Here is a 14,672-nt window from a genome sequence, read left to right on the forward strand (position 1 = left end):
TCCAATAGCAATCTCTGAAGTCTCCAGAAGGAAGATGGGGCCCCAATGACAACAACTCTCCCCAATCCAGAATGATGCCCTGGTTGGTAATCATCATCATACTACACTTCTTACCAGAATTTCAGACAATCTTACCCATTACTCTAAGACTTGCTGCAGAACCTACAGTTAGTCTAACTGAGCTTTAACTATCTGAGCTTTCTCACAGTACCCAACAGAGATACCATCACCCCCGATACAGCAGGAAGCAATTCTAAGAAAATGATGCCCCTTCTCCCTAAGGTTTCATATTTCTCAGGGTTATGGATGATGGTTATAGGGTTGGGGGTGGAAGAAAATATTAAACTCAGTATTCTCCTTAAGAAAAGAAAAAGTGTCTCAAAAAAAAGAAAAGAAGAAATGGAATGGATAGGTATAAAATATTATGGTAGATTATTGTATATACTAGTAAACAAATGTAGTAAAATAGCAACCTTAGATAATTTGCACTGTAATTTGCACTGTTATGGATTCTTATATGTTGATACAAATGTAAACTATTTTTATATTCGTGTTTAAGATAATTTGTATATTGATACAAATACAGAACTATATTTGTTATAATGTACATATTTTTCCATTCTTATTTGAAATATTTTTATATTAATACAAATGTAAATTTATATCTGTCATACTTTATGTATGTTCTACTATTTAGGATATTCTGTATATTGATATATATTTAAGATTATTGTCATATTGCATTTTGCACTATACATTCCTACCTCTGTTATAAATATCTTGTGTATTTGTCACAATTTTGAAGTCATCGTTCTTTACCATACACTTGCTTATAGACTGTTTACCTTGTTTACATGAAGCCTTAGTCCTTAGGTTATTTCGGTAGATAAGACTTATAGATTTATAGTCACCTATGCTTGTCATCTCTATAGTTACGTTAGTTAGGTTATCCAGATTTACAAATAGGTCGGATGGACAGGTAATCTTCAAACACTTCATAGACCTAGAGAATATGGCATTTAAATAACTTAGAATTCTATTGACGTGAGACACAATTGCTCCTGGCAGCACCAATTTGATCCCGAGAGAATGTTGGGCTTCTAAGACATTTCCATTTGGAAGTTTGTCTTCTTGGCACAAAATGGCCTATTGGGCAAAGAACTGCCCTTGCCTCGACTGCTGATAGTATGAGTGCTGTCCTTCTGGACAAGCGGGACACAAGGAAAAGTGACTTCTGAACTCTGCCGAGACAGGGTAAGATGGTCTCTCAGAATTCCTGCTTCTGAAAATGGTCTGTCCAATACTCTAGGCCTGTAGCCAATTTGAATGCACCAACAATGCTGAGAAACATTAGGTGACTGTCCAGGCTGCCAGCTGTCTCTGTCTATTCTTGTAAGACTCCTGAAAGTTGCTTGCATCCATCTTCAATTTCTCAGGTATCAATATATTCTTTCTCAGGTCTTTGATGAGATTGAAGACTAGCAGTTATAGTTACAACTTAGTATATATATATATATATATATATAATATCTTAGATAGAACTTATTAAGTATTAGATTTAGGTTCTTTAGGATAGGACACCTTTTGGAATGATCTTTGTAACATGCCATTTACCTATGCTCCAGACTTCTCTGGATTTTAGTATGTGTCTCTTGTTTGATATTGTTCGAGTTGGTTATAGTTCCATCTTATCTAGGTCATTATCCCTTATTACTCCTGGACAATATTTGATAATCATTCCTATTGTATATAGTCTTGTATTAGGATAGAACCTTCTTATTTAGACAAAAGGGGGAGGTGTAGCGGGTAGCTGTTCCAGCTTTGACCTGGAAGTGCCACCCCCTTTGAGGCTTTGGTAACTGTCACGCCTACAAGGTGGGGCAGAGACAGGACCCTGAAGACCTGAGATCCAGATAGGCAGCTCTCTTGGTTCCTAGACCCTGGACGCTAGAGGTAGACTGAGCAGAGTTCTCCAGAGAACACCGCCGGACTGTGCTGTCTTCCCTACACCTTGCAACTTACCTATCCCTTCATTTGTAAGTTATACCACTAAATAAACCTCCCTTTTAACTACATGGAGTGGCCTTAATAATTTCACCAATAGGTGCTCTCCTCCACAGTCAGCTCACCTACCAGACTGCAGCTTCTCTGCATGTGTTTCTACAATACCTGTCCTTTCTTTGTTCCCATTTCACCCTAGTCAAGTTTCTGGCACCAAGCTGAACAGGACACAGCATTTACCAGTTCAGTCTACCTTACTAATGAACCAAAGGCCCTTAATTTAGAAAATGCCACATAGGAATGGATTTTGAGAAGAAACTGTCAGCTCTTAGATTCAGGGTCTTACCCATGTCTTCTGAGAGGCTTTTCCTATGAAGTGTTTCCCTGTGCAATCTTGGCTTAAGGATTTCTGTTGCCTAAGAAAATGAGTCACCAGTAGATGAAAAGCCAGTGAATATACAGAAACCAAGTTGAGGAGGGAGTCCATACAGTTAAAAATAGGATGCTGGCATTTGCATATTTGGCTTTCTTACTAGTACCACTAATTATTGGGTCATTAAACTACATAAACCTAAAAAACGTCATTTGGTAAAACCACTCAGTTTTCACTTAAATGACAAATGGAAGAGTTTATATGCATTCTAAAAACCACAAGTGTATGGGAGGATTATGTTAAAGGAAGATGTGTACTAGTTTCTGTAGGTAAAAATAATTCAAATAAGGGTTACAAGTCAGGCGGGTTTAAAGCCCGCTCCTGCCTATAGTCAGTATCTCAACTGAACAAAGTGGATGAGATGTTAGCAGTAAATGTTACCAGAGCCAGAAAACCAGTGTCTGGAGTGGGAAGAGAGCTGGTAAACGGAAAGCAGCCCTTTCCTCCTCCACAGAAAGAAGTAACAGAGGAGCTGGGAGTTCATGCTATCTATGTAGAATTTTGCTTTCAAAATGAATTTAGTTTATAGGGTCTGCTGTGAATACAGGAGCACAAGCTGATAAACAGCAATAGAAAGCAGATTTGCTAGGAAAGAAGGAGAGGGAAGAAAGGGGTAGAGGGAAGGAGTGATGAAGGGAAGGAGGGGAAAAGAGAGAGAGGGAGGGAGGGAGAAAAGGAGAGAGAAAGACAGATTTGATTTTGGTTCCAAATTTCAGATTGTTTTATAAAAGTAATAAGTTCAATAAAAATTTTGTGTTCCATCTGTCCATAACTATATTATCACAGATACAGTCTGAAGTAAAACAAATTTATTATATTATTTTAGCTCAGTCTAGGAATATTGATTTGGGTCTATGAAAAACTTTAAACTTCTTTTTTTTAATACTTTTTATTTAAACATATTTTTCATTTTACATACCATTCCCAGTTCCCCCTACCTCCCTTTCTCCTACCCACCTCACCTCTCACCCCCATCCCATCCTCTATTCACTCCTCAGAGCATGTGAGGCCTCCCTTGAGTAGTCAACAAAGTCTAGCATACCAAGTTGAGGGAGGGCCTAGCCCCTTCCCCCACTTAGGTATTTCTATTAACAAATGTTTTGCTCACTGATAAAAGATTTGAACTTCATTAAACTCCGGTTGTTCAGTATTTGAAAAATTCCAAATAAACCAGAGTAAAAGTGTGAACATGTTTCAGAAACCCTGTGACAACATAAAACACCCCAGCAACTGAGTCATTTTGGTAAACAACATATTTCAACCAGAAAAAAAAAAAAAGGAGCAGATGCAAAAGGAAAAAGAGGATGGTTGGAAACCATCACATGCTACTATACAAGTCATCACATATCACTACAAAAGTCACATTAAAAACCAGCTCCTTCCATTCAGTAAATGCTTAGTGATGAACATAAACTTTTTTATAAATTTCTTAAAGGGCATTGGATGATGGTTTTTAAACAGGTAAGGATTTGAATCTTTCTGCCACTTCTTCAAGAAAACAAAATTCCTCAACACAACAGGGCAGTTGCACAAATAAACTCAAAGTGATTGTGACAACTTGTACAAGACTTGTGCAAACTCAGGCCAGACAAAATCCCAGCATGGGAGCCAGGAGGTAGGGCCTGGAATCCCACCGCTGTCTGAGGAGGTATTGGCATTTGTTAGCTTCTGGGAAGCAGGGGAGTCACCTTTCTTAAATGACTGAACATCTGTTAGATCTAGTACACACCATGGCCGGCTTGGTGGTGGGAGCGGAGGTGGTGGGGGTGACACCAGGGTGGGTAGGCAGGTGAAGGTTGGAGGGATATGGGAGAAAAGTTGAGGGGATGAATATGACCAAAACCATTGTACGAATTCTCAAAGAATTAATAAAAAAGTCATTTTTAAAATGTAAGGATTTGAGACTGGTTAGTCTCTTAGACATCTGTAGGAGTTTATACTACACAGTAAAGGATGGTAACTAAACAGAAGCCCATAGAAAAAAGGTACAGGTTCTTTGTTTTTTGTTTGGGGACATTGTTTTGTGGGTTTAGTTTTTGTTTTTGAAACAAGGTCTCACTATGAATTTACCATGTAGAACAAGTTGGCTTCAAACTCACAGAGATCCTCCTGCCTCAGCTTCCCAAGTGTTGGGATTAGAGGTATGCCACCAGGCTTCTAAAACAGAATCGTATGTACATTTGACTCAAACAACTCATTTATTATGTCACAATTCTGGGGCTAAAAGTCTGAGCTGGAGTGTTAGTATTACCTTTTTTTTTTTTTTAACATTTGTTACTCTCTTTGCATTTGTGTGGTATTCTCCTTGCATATCATCATATCTACAAGTTGATCTTCTCTTTTAAGTATTCTAATAATATTGTGTTGGGGCCCACCTGAATTATGTTATTTTAACTTGACAAAGACCCCATTTGGCTGGGTGGTGGTGGCACTCGCCTTTGATCCCAGCACTCGGGAGGCAGAGGCAGGCGGATCTCTGTGAGTTCAAGCCCAGCCTAGGCTACAGCGTGAGTTCCAGGAAAGGTGCAAAGCTACACAGAGAAACCCTGTCTCAAAAAAACAAAACAAAACAAAACAAAAAAACCTTGACAAAGACCTCATTTGCAAATAGTGTTAATTCTGAGGTACTGGGCTCTAGATGCTCAGAGCTTCTGGCTCTAAGGACAAGATTCAACCCATAGCCATCAGAAAACTCAATAATCATGAGAACAAATGTTGGAGTATATGCTTAAGTGGCAAATACAGCCTAGGCCATTTTTCCCTACCTTTTTTAGAAGCAGCACATCTTTCCAACAAGTGGTATAAGATATCTGCATCCAGAATGAGACATAATTTAAAAATGCTAAAATGAAACAAAAAGCACATCCACACAGACACACACAGATGCACACCCATACAGACACACACTCACAAACACACACAGATGCATACCCACCCACACACAGGCACACACACACAGACACACACACACATAGATGCACACCCACACAGACACACACAGATGCACACCCATACAGACACACACTCACAAACACACACAGATGCATACCCACACAGACACAGGCACACACACAGACACACACACACAGACACACACACACATAGATGCACACCCACACAGACACACACAGATGCACACGCACACAGATGACACACACACATACAGACACACACAGATGCACACCCACACAGACACACACACAGATGCACACCCACACAGACACACACAGATGCACTCACACACAGACACACACACACACACACACAAACACACAGATGCACACACAGACATACAAAATGAATAAACAAACATGGAGTCGATTTTTTTGATGGCCAACTAAACTATCCTGTAAACACACACACACACACACAGAGAGAGAGAGAGAGAGAGAGAGAGAGAGAGAGAGAGAGAGAGAGAGAGAGAGAGAAGAGAGAGAGAGAGGAATACAGAGACAGAGACACAGATACAGAAAGAATTGTGTGTGTGTGTGTGTGTGTGTGTGTGTGTGTGTGTGTGTGTGTGTGTGTGTGTGTTTGTGAGTCTGTACTTGTTTTGGGGGTGGACCACAGAGGCTGCTATGCTCACTGTGCAGAAAGTCAGTGATAGTCCACCAGTGCAGTATTTCCATAGCAAACCATCAAAGTACAATCAGACAGCAATTCTGTATGAGGAACTGAGAATAAAGTCAGAAGACATGGGAGGGAAAAGGGAGAAACCTGCAGTTAATCAAGCTGATACTTTTCTCCTGCATACGTGCCTAACTTTCAGAAATGGTAGAGAAGTTAGAGATCTAGTCTTATTTAACTGTGACCAACAACAGCAAAAAACAGTCCTATAAAATTTACTTCCAACAAAATTATATGTATACACACACACACACACACACACACACACACACACACACACAGTATGATATTCTTACTGTTCCATTGGACACAAGCCTTTTTTTCTTTTTTTCCATGATGAAAATGAAGTATATTGGGCCTTAAGAGGCAGAAGGGTAGCCCAGTAATGGTGACCCATGCCTTTAATCCCAGCACTGGGGAGACAAAGACAGGCAGATCTCTATGAGTTCAAGACCATCCTGGTCTACAGAGCTAGTTCCAGGACAGCCAAACTGTTTCAAAAACTCAGGAAGAAAAGTGATAGTGTGTTTTGAATGTATAACATATAGGAAATAAAAGAGTAACTCATCAGAGATGGAGATCACCCCGTGTGTCTGACCAACATGAGAAATTCCTTCAGTTTGATGAACCGGTCAAAGATGTTTCTAAAAAGCCCATCTGAAGATATGGAATGGGAATTTGGTTTTTAGAGCTACCATTCATTTGCTTATTTCAAATGCAATTGACAGTCATGTTGATTTTAATTCCCTCCACAATGCCTTGGTGATTCATAACAACGAGGTGCTTTTTTGTTTGTTTGTTTGTTTGTTGTTTTTGTTTCTTGCAAACACTAAAATTAATCATTGACCTTTCTTAATTTTTTTAATCTTTTTATATCATCATATAATTTCATCATTTCCCCTTCCCTGTCTTTCCTCAAACCCCTCATTCTGCCACCTTACTTCTTTCAAATTCATAACCTCTTTTTTTCTGTAATTATTGTCACATATATATATATATATATATATATGTATATATTGTTATATATGTCTAAGAACATAAATACAACCTGCTCAGTCTGTATGGTACTTGTATGTATATGTTTTCCGGGTTGGCCATTTGGTATTGGACAACCATTTGGTGTGCTCTTCCCTGAGAGGGCTATTTCTCCCGCTCTCAGCCTTCCTTGGTTGCCTGTAGTTCTTTGTGTAGGGTTGAAGCCTCATGAGCTTCTCCCACCTTCGAAATCCATCCATATTAACAGATCTATTACTGTTGACCTTGTCGAAGCCATGTATAGGCAGTCATGTTGGTGAGACTTTTTAGGTGTACCTTCTGACATTCCTAGGAGACAAAATCTTAAAGAAAATTCCTTACTCTGCTGGTTCTTATAATCTTTCTATCTCCTCTCCCTTGATGATCCCTGAGCCTCAAGTGCAGAAGCTGTATTCTAGATGTATTAGTTGGGACTGGGTTCTACCACCTTGCATTTCTATTGGTTGTGATTTTTTTTGTAAAGGTCTCTGTCTTCTGCAAACAAAATTTCCTTGATGAGAGATGAGAACTACACTTATCTGTGGATATGAGGACAAATATTTAGGATGTAGTTAGGGATTATGCTGGTTTAGTAAAGTGATGAGTGTAGGTTCTCCTCCAAGATCCAGGACTTCACTAGTCCTAGGGAGTTGGCTAGGTTTCAAGTAGGAGGCACGATTTCCCTCTTAATGAGCAAGTCTTAAATCTAATTAAAGAGCTATTGGTTACCACCAAGGTATGCATGCCACTACTGCACTCTTAACATTATGGCATCATGGTCACTGTTGTGATTCATAGGCAGCATAGCTGGGTAGGACCGTTGATTGCTTCTCTCTTTTGAAAACCTGAGTGGTACCTTCTCATATCATGGAAGTTAGTCCTTATGGAGGAAGCTTTCAGGTCAGTAACACCCCATCGGAGGGGGGTGTGGGGAGGGAGGGCTGGACCCTTGTATGAAGTGCATGGTGTCTTCAGCAATAGAGACCTACCTTCTACCTCTAGGGGCAAGCACGGGTGATACCTAGACTAATGTTTTGAGAGTCTGTTGGACAGCACTGGCCAAACAACTCAAAAGAGGGCTTCTTGTGCCTGATATTGCAACATCTTAGGGAGTCTTTGCTCCTGGAGGGAGCATTGTTGGTCCAGATGGGGGATTTATGCACTCACCTATGTGTGTTTTGGGTAGTTTTAGGTAGATAGTTAATAGTGTGATTCCTTATGAATCGTTCGGACGTCCTTGCTGGTATTTTATCCTCTTTCTTTTGCACTTATATCCCTCTCTAATCAGAGAGCTCCCATTTTTTTCCATTTCCCCCTTCAGATCACCTGTACCCTACTATTTCCCACTTTATTATCCCCCCTCACCACCCCTGCAATGTCTCTTTTACTTTCCTGGTTTCTGTATTTACTCCAGACTATATATTGCGTTATTTCTTTAGGCAGGTTCCTCAGAAACAGTTTGAAAGTACTTGAGGGAACTGACTTGGTGACTTGAAATTTAATATTACTGGGAACTAATCAAACTACAAATTTGTTCCTCATATTTTCTGTTAGTCCACACCCAAACCTATGATGACTCCACTATGCTCAATAACGAGAGGTTATTGAGCTAGTCATATCTGTCTATAAGTTGTACGGTTTTTAGAGACTACAAATATCTACTGTTTCAAATGCATCACATGGTTGATAGACAAGTGTTGAATGGTTTGAGCAAATGTCATGGTTGTACTCTTAATAGGCACCTGGCACTGCACAATTAAAAGCCACCCATTTCAGAAACACTACTTAAGGACATTCAGTTAGATGAATGTGTTTTCATCACATAAAAGTGGAGTTGGCCCTCAACGCCTGCACACATTCTCCTTTCAATTGCTCGAAGCTACAAAGGAATTTTCTGACAAACCTAGATACAAGTTCAGAGGCAGCATATTTTTTCTTTTGTTTCATAGTGTAATTTAAGAATTTGATAAATATTTGAGACTTAAAAGCATCTATTTGCATGCATTCATGAGTTGAATAACACTTGAAAAAATTCCTTAATTTACCCAACTCTCACAATTTCCCAAATCATATCACAATAAATTTATATCATAGTTTAAATTGTTGGTAAGTGAAGATAAAGTCGCTTCTCTTCGATGGACCGTGAATCAGATATTAAATCCTCAAGCAGATAATAACAAAGCTCTCATCTCCTAACTCTGCTCAGGAAAATATTTCATATCTGGAATATTATATTTTCATTTTTCTTATGCAAGCTTATAGCATCAATTCAGACACAATTTTAGCATTTAAAATTTTTAGACCAATTACTACTTTCTGTCTTGTCTATAAGAATTTTACCTACCAAAAGGTATAAGTCCAAAGTCCTTACTTAAACTCAATTGGGTCACAAGACAGTCCCATAACACAATCCCCCATGTCACCAGTTGACCTCCAGTTGACCTATCTGCTGGGCTCACACAATCCTATCTGCTGGGCTCACACAGCAGTGCTTGTTAATTCACCAGCATTTCCCATTTATGGTGATATGTGTATTTCCCATCTTCTGGTATGATGTGGTGTCAGACTTCTGCTTGATTCCTACTTACTGATCATCTGCTGCTGTGCTGGGGACAGCCTCAGAGTCCTGATCCAAATGGAACCATCCATGGGGCTGTGATGCCTGGAAACTAGGTTGATGGGTGTACACAGGGATAGGCTACTCATATTTTGACCAAAAAAGCATTAATAAATTCAATGTGTATTCCACAATGTTCTTTTCTAAAAATAGGTAAGTCATATTCTACGTCTCGGTAGAAAGTCTGAAATTCCAAATCAGGGTGTGAAATTTTCCACTTCTTAAGTTATAGGGTCACATATTTTCCCAAACGATTCACAAGAAGATGGCATCATAACAAGAGTTTTTACTACAGTGAAATATGCTAGTGAACTTCAAATAACTTCAAGACCAAACAGATCCCTATCAAAATATAAGGAAGAAATAATATATACATATGAATTAAATATGTGAAATATTTAAAGTTAAATATATTGCATTCTTCTCAGTTTTATCTTACCAAAATTGAAAAGAGCTTGATGGTTGATGATGTAAACTTTAGTCCACACAATAATTGTTTTGCTATAGTATATACATTATTACATATTTATGTACTTGATATAATTAATATTCTGAATATTCATACCATTGTATACATATATACATAAGCTTTTTCATGGAGCAAGTATCTTCAAACCAAAAATATGAGGTTATCTACAGCTATATTTTAAGTATATTCTACAATTTATATCAATAGATATGTTGACAAAGAATGATGACTTAATATTCTTTCCAGCTAAGATTTTTTAAATGATTTTCAAAATTCCATTCTCTCTGTCTCTGTCTCTGTCTCTGTCTCTCTCCCTCTGTCTGTCTGTCTCTCTCTGTCTGTCTGTCTGTCTCTGTGTGTGTGTGTGTGTGTCTGTCTCTCTGTCTGCCTGTCTGTCTCTCTCTCTCTCTCTCTCTCTCTCTCTCTCTCTCTCTCTCTCTCTCTCTCTCTCTCTGTCTAGCCACTACAAAGCCTTTTAAATCTCATGATTCTAGAACTAATGTGCTCAGAAAATCAAGAGGATAGTCTTTAAATATTGAGTAGGAGCAAACAGAAAACATTGTCACAGCTGTTAAAAAAATCAACCTCATAATTCCATAAGATGTATTGTACATATATTTGGTGACAAGATCATCTACATCTCCAGACACTAACAGGAAACATTGTTAAGAGACAGATATATTTTTCTTAGGTACTTAATCTTTTGTTGATCCAGAATATCATATCTAATCTCCAAAGAAATGTAAGAACAAGTTTGTATGTATTTGCATTAGAAGTTGTAAATCAGTCATGAGTGGACATGTGGAACACTGTCCAGACAACTATGTCTCTAGACTACTGTGTCTCCAGTATGATGATGTATAGAAAACAGTCTGCTGTAAATTTACCTAGTAAATATCTCTGTTATTAAAATTCAGATTTAAAGTGCAGATTTAAAAATTGAATGTAAAAATTGTCATTAGGTAAATAACATACTAAACTTCTCTGTGGTTAACGTTTCATTTGTCCAACACCCTAAATTTGTTAAGTTTTAAGTTTAGCATCTGGATGAAATTATCCTAAAATAGTATCACAATCCTGAGATCAGCAAATTTTAGTTTTGCCCACAGCTCTTTTTTTGTGGAAAAAAAAAGAAGAAGAAAAATGGTCACTGGAATGTATTTTTCCATTAGATCTAGTTCATTTAAAAAGCAATGAGATAATAATGAAATATAACTAAACAGATAAGTAAAATTACAATCTACTATGACAGAAGATTGATTTCTTTTGCATGGAAATTAAGCACTGCTGATTTTGCTATGTATCTATCATACTTTGATGCATGACTGCTTGCTGTGGCTGTGTGGTTCATGCTCAGCCAAAAAAACTTGAGTTATGACCAAAATCTTTTTTGCTTCCCTCAACTGCTCTTTAATTTATATTGTATCGATACAAAAACAGACTATTTTTCTAATCGCTAGTAAGGAATAGGTGATTTTTCTAATCATGTATGTGGTAATGAAGAAGCCCCAATATTAGAAGCAAATAATGAAATAAGAAAATATAGACAGGAATGTGTGCTTATACTCAGGTTGAAGAAGATCTCACAATTCACACAAGATGTACTGAAGAATATGAGAAATATAATTTGATTCAAATTGCAGGAAGATCTTGGAATCTGAGAATCCAAGAAAAAGTGTTGAAATGTCCCACAAATGATTCTAAATATTTTAGGCACAAGCTTTGGAGACTAGATAGTGATAAAATGATGGAATATTAATAACCTACAGGATATTTCTTCTACTCACTGATCATTACTGAGGGTTGTAAGAGATTCCAACAGGCTACATAGTACCACATTTCTTCTGATCTTAACTTACTAATTGTCTTAGTTAGGGTTTCTATTGCTGTGAAGAGAAGCCATGACTATGGCAACTCTTATAAAAGAAAACATTTAATTGAGACTGACTTATACTTTTAGAGGTTTAGTCCATTATCATCATGGAGGGAAGCATGGCGGTATGTAGGTAAACATGGTGTTGGAGAAGGGGCTGAGAGTTCTACATCAGGATCAATAGGCAGCAGGAAGTAAATGCTACACTGAGCATGGCTGGCTTGAGCATCTGAGATATCAAAGCCCACCCCAGTCAACACATTTTCTACAAGAAGGTGTGTAAGTATGAACCCTTATAGGCCTACAGGGCCATTATTATTCAAACTACCACATTAACTAAAAGGTGAGGGTGGATCTTTGTAGAAGTGAGAAAGACGTAGCCATATGGTTTGGACGAGAATACCCCCCATAGGCTCATATATTTGAATGCTTGGTCCTTAGTTGGTAGAAGTGTTTGGGAAGGATTAGGAGGTGTGGTCTTATTGGAGATAGTGTAACACTAGGGATGGAGTCTGATGTTTCAAAAGAATCCTATCATTCCCATTCTCTCTCTCTCTCTCTCTCTCTCTCTCTCTCTCTCTCTCTCTCTCTCTCTGCCTCTCTCTCTCTGTCTCTCTCTCTCTCTCTCTCTCTCTCTGTGTCTCTCTCTCTGTCTCTCTGTCTCTGTCTCTGTCTCTCTCTCTGTCTCTCTGTCTTGTGGTGGTATTTTAACGCCTTTAATCCCAGCACTGTCTCTCTGTCTCTCTCTCTCATGTTTAGAGATCAAGATATAAACCTTCAGCTACTGTTCCATTGTCATGCCTGCATGCCTGCTTCAATGCTCCCTGCCAAGATTTTCATGGACTCTAACCCTTCAAAACCGTAGATCCCGAGGAAACCCATTGTCTGATAAATTGGTGTCTTATCACAGTCACAGAAAAGTACAAGACAATTCCCCAAGACAAATCTGCAATTTCAGATCAAAGATAGTTTTAAGGGGAGAGTAAAACACAAACAAAAAATATGATACAAAACATAACCTTTTTTCTAAACTGATCCTTCTTTTAAATTTTGTATCACACTTATTTGTTTTAGGGACAATAACTTATGAGAATCAGTTTTCTCCAGTAAGTCCAGTAGACCCAACATTGGTTGTCATTGCTGACAACAAACTCCTTTATCTACCAAGGCACCTAGCCTATCCAGCTCTAAACTGGCTTTTTAATAGGGCACTGGCTTACCCAGAAGCAAAGCGACAAAGGAAAAACTGAAGGGCACAGCTTGCTGACACTGGACCTTAACACAATAGTCTGAATCGACTTAGAGAAAATGTAGGCAAAGAAATGAAACATGACTTAACAAAAACTGAGCTTGAAGCTAACCACAGTATCATATTAGCACTGTTAACTGCTGAAGAAAATGCAAAGCATCAACTTCTAACTCTGAAGCTCTATGACTATGTGTTATCCTGCACTTATATGCACACAATAAAGTTTAAAAATACACTTGCAATCACATTCTGCAGTAAGGGCCAGGTATGGAAACCATTCACTCAAGATGAATGGAGAGAAAATACTGCAATCTAAAACTTTGACAAGAACAATAGGTATACAAAAAATTAAAAAGAAACTGAATATTAGAAGATGACACTTTGAGTAAATAGCTATATAAAACAGAAAAAATTAGAATGTCTGCGTACCTTCACCAAATATTGAAAAGTCATTAACAGTATGAAACAAGTCAAAAGATGTATGAATTTTACATACCAAACACAATCAAAGAAAATATATGGAGAAAAATAAGACCAGTAGATCATTTGTAATCTGTCAGAGCCATTAATACACAAGATATTCTTTTCTTTTTGGTTGTTCTAGACAAGGTTTCTCTGTGTAACTTTGGAGCCTGTCCTGGAACTCACTTTGTAGACCAGGCTGGCCTCGAACTCACAGAGATTCACCTGCCTCTGCCTCCTGAGTGCTATACAAGATATTCTAGTAGTTCTGTGGAAAAACAACTTCAAAAAATTCTATGAAAAATGGACAGCAATAAAAATATTGGAATAATAAGAGGACAGCCAAACTGTGGAGGATGACAAATGTGATTAACATGAAGACAGGATTTTGTGGGTTTGCTATGTTTGTTTACATCACATTTGTTACAAACGTGCGCTAATGTTTTATCACAGCGATGAAAAAAATGTACTAGTCTACACGCACCAAGACGGAAAGATGGTAGGGGATGTTACAGAAAGTTCTAGCCATACAATAAACCTAAAATGTTCCTTTTTGGAATGTTCTAAATCTACTTACTCCAGTGACTCACAAGAAAAAAATTTAGGACTCTTAATATCATCCCACTGCAGCAAAGACTTACCACAGGGACAGAATGAGGTTTAACGGCAGAAAAGCACCTGTGGGTTCTGGAGCTGTTAATGGGAGGGATTTCTATACCTGTTCTCTCCTCTGGCATGCAGAACACATATGTGCCCTGGGAAAATGCAGCAGCATGTGAAACATTATGTCCAAAAATGCCGGCTTGAGACTGATAGGTCAGGACCATTACTGGGAATGTTCACATAAGCACAATTCACTAAAAAATACAACTCTAGACTCCAAACAGAAAGAAGTGTTCTCAATAACTGACAGTGTTGGAATAAGCA

At 38.2% G+C, this 14,672-nt stretch overlaps 1 long non-coding RNA gene across 1 annotated transcript in view; it reads left to right on the forward strand.

The window, feature by feature from the left end:
* The first annotated feature begins 1,069 nt into the window (after positions 1–1,069).
* LOC131914410 (uncharacterized) overlaps positions 1,070–14,672 on the forward strand; it is a 31,659-nt gene continuing 18,056 nt past the window's right edge. The window contains exon 1 of the long non-coding RNA XR_009380125.1: positions 1,070–1,254. This is a non-coding gene — a long non-coding RNA (uncharacterized LOC131914410). The remainder of the gene's footprint in view (positions 1,255–14,672) is intronic.

Source organism: Peromyscus eremicus, chromosome 7 (assembly GCF_949786415.1).
Source record: "Peromyscus eremicus chromosome 7, PerEre_H2_v1, whole genome shotgun sequence".
Classification (NCBI taxonomy): domain Eukaryota; kingdom Metazoa; phylum Chordata; class Mammalia; order Rodentia; family Cricetidae; genus Peromyscus; species Peromyscus eremicus.